The sequence below is a fragment of the Echinops telfairi genome, unplaced genomic scaffold (assembly GCF_000313985.2).
Source record: "Echinops telfairi isolate 266 unplaced genomic scaffold, ASM31398v2 ScPeMD7_7469;HRSCAF=8507_1, whole genome shotgun sequence".
Lineage (NCBI taxonomy): Eukaryota > Metazoa > Chordata > Mammalia > Afrosoricida > Tenrecidae > Echinops > Echinops telfairi.
The window spans coordinates 62,224,233-62,226,856 of record NW_022111373.1 but is presented as its reverse complement, the minus strand read 5'-3'; the positions used below and the strand labels follow the sequence as shown (position 1 = coordinate 62,226,856).

Sequence of the window (2,624 nt, the reverse complement as noted above, 5' to 3'; positions counted from 1 at the left end):
GACCCTCTGGAACCTGTTGCTTTCTCTTTGGGTTTGCTTCCCTATATCTATCTTATATTGGTAGGCAAAACAACAATAACAGAGACAAAACAAAAAGAAAACAAAAAATTAAATAAAAAGGATCCCCCCCCCAAAAAAAAAAGAAAAACTAGCAAAAGAAAAAGTATACATAATTCCAGGTGTGTCTGCTGACCTTTATGACTATCGCCCCATAGGTCCTGGGGGTTCTGGGAACTGCCCCCACCCCCTCCAGCCTTAAGTCTATTTTTGGGGCTCCTCGGGTTTTTGTGGCTTTGCTTTGCTCCCATTGCTGATCTGTTATGTTCCCTTCTGGGTTTGCCCATTATGGGCGTGGTCAGACTGGACTCAATCCCCGCCACCGTGTGTCCCCAGTATTGTCCTCTGTCTCACTATGCTCCAGTGAGGAGACTTCATGGCTTGAGCTGTTGTTGGCCCTACGGCCCTCTTTGTACCTTAGCAGCTCTGTACAGGGCCATCATCCTCAACGCTTGGTGTGCCAGTATGGGGTCTAGTCCTTTTCTTTCTCTTTTTCCTTCTTGGTTTGCTTCTGTGTGGGCATGGCAGGCTGGCCCCTTCCCCCAACCTTTAGGTTTAGTGTTGTCCTGTGTAGCACATACTTCTAGGCGGAGGGTCAGTTTGATTCTGATTGGGGCCGGCGCTGCAAGTTGTTAATGAGCTTTTCTCTAATCCTAATGCAGCAATCTTCTTCATATAGACCAGTGTTTCAGGTTATTTGCTCCATATACAGATTGTTTAAGTATGGTGAAAGGGTACAACTCTGATATCCATGAAGAGACCCTATATGTCCTTAAAAAAAAATGAGCACAAGGAAGACCAGAGATTTAAGTAATTACTCAAATTTGCACTAGGAGTTGGAAGAGCTGGCATCCAAACCCAGTGGTTCCAGTGTCTTACTCTTAACCACTGTACTGTATAACCTTTGAGGAGCCCTGATAGCTTAGCGGGTTACAAAGTCAGGCTACCAATCCAAAGTTTAAAACCACCAACCACTCTGCTGGAGAAAGACACGCTTTTACACTCTCTGAAACCCGTAGGGGCAGTTCTACTCAGTCCTGTAGGGTTGCTATGAGTTGGAATCACTTTGATGGCTGTGAATTTTATAGTCTATATAGTGTTTGCCTTTATTTTCCTTTCAAACAGTTTTGGAGAAATATTTATTTCAGACTGAGTTTAAAACAAATGATTCTGAATTAAGCATACCTCAACAGCAGCAGAAACTACAACTCATACAGAGCTTGAGGCTGTGAATCCTGAATCACTAACTTTGTGGCTCGCTCTCGATGGCCAATAGCACCATCAGGGCTTCTGCAATATGTGTAGAGTTGGCCATAGTTTAGGCAGGGAGAAGCATCTGTAAGAGGCACCTGGATTTCTAGAAGCCTTGGTTCCATTAGTTTGCTTTTTCCTTTTTTTTTTGGTTTTTACATATACCATTTAGTAACATGGATTACATTCTTCAAGTTAAGTAACTATTTTCACCTTCCTTTTGCATATTGTACCTCCTTCATTAACATAAACCTACCACCCCACCTTCTAGGTTTCCTATCTAATTTTTCCAAATTACTGTTATTCCAGATCCATTATTGATAGATTTAAAATGAAATAATGTTTTCAAAATAATAAAACCCAGATCCTCACAGCTGGACCAGTAGGTGATATAATGATAAACAGAAAGAGATTGAAGTTGTCAAGGATTTCGCCTTACTTGTATCTACTATCAGTCTTTTTGGAAGAAGCAGTTAAGGGATCAAACGGCAACTTGCATTGGGTAAATATGCTGCACAAGACTTCTTTTAAGTGTTGTAAATGAAAGATGTTACTTTGAAGACTAAGGTGGGCCTTACCCAAGCCGCATTATTTTCAGTAGCCTCACGTGCATGTGAAAGTTGAACATTGAATACGGAAGGCCAAAGAAGAATTAATGCATTTGAATTGTGTTGCTGGGAAAGGATGTTGGTAAAGTAGAGGCATCAGAAGACCCCCCCAAGCAAACAAACAAAAAACCATATTGTTGAGAACGAGGGGGATGAGAGCAGAAACGCCAAACCCACCTGTAGACAGTGGGACATCCCCTCACAGAAGGATCACAAGGATGGGATGAATCTACCAGGGCGCAGTAAAACACCGGTGAAACGAAGTATTTTCTGGTTCCTTGAGGCTTCCTCACCCTTCACTATCATGACCCCAGTCCTGCTTTTCACTGCGGGCTAGACCGGAGCATGTGCACAGGTACAGATTAAAGATAGGAGCTCAGGACACATGGAATCCAGGAACAGGAATGAGTAGGGGAAGATGGAGAGAGGAAAGCAGGAAGGGGGAACTGATCACAATGATGGACACATAGCTACTCCCTCCCCACTCCAGGAAGACAAACAGTAGAAACTGTGGGGGAAGGAAAACAGCAGTCGGTGTAAGATAGGAAAATAATAATTATAATTTTTCAAGGGGTTACAAGGCTTGGGGGGGTCGGGAGGAGCTGATACCAAGGGCTCATTGGAAAGTAAATGTCTAGAAAATAATGATGGCAACATATGCTTGATACAATTGATGTATGGATTGTTATAAGAGCTGTAAGAGCGCCC

At 42.9% G+C, this 2,624-nt stretch overlaps 1 protein-coding gene across 1 annotated transcript in view; it reads left to right on the top strand.

Annotated features, from left to right (window-relative positions):
* The window catches only part of RASA1 (RAS p21 protein activator 1), a 115,400-nt gene that overhangs the window by 50,713 nt on the left and 62,063 nt on the right, over window positions 1-2,624 (top strand). The window lies entirely within an intron of this gene.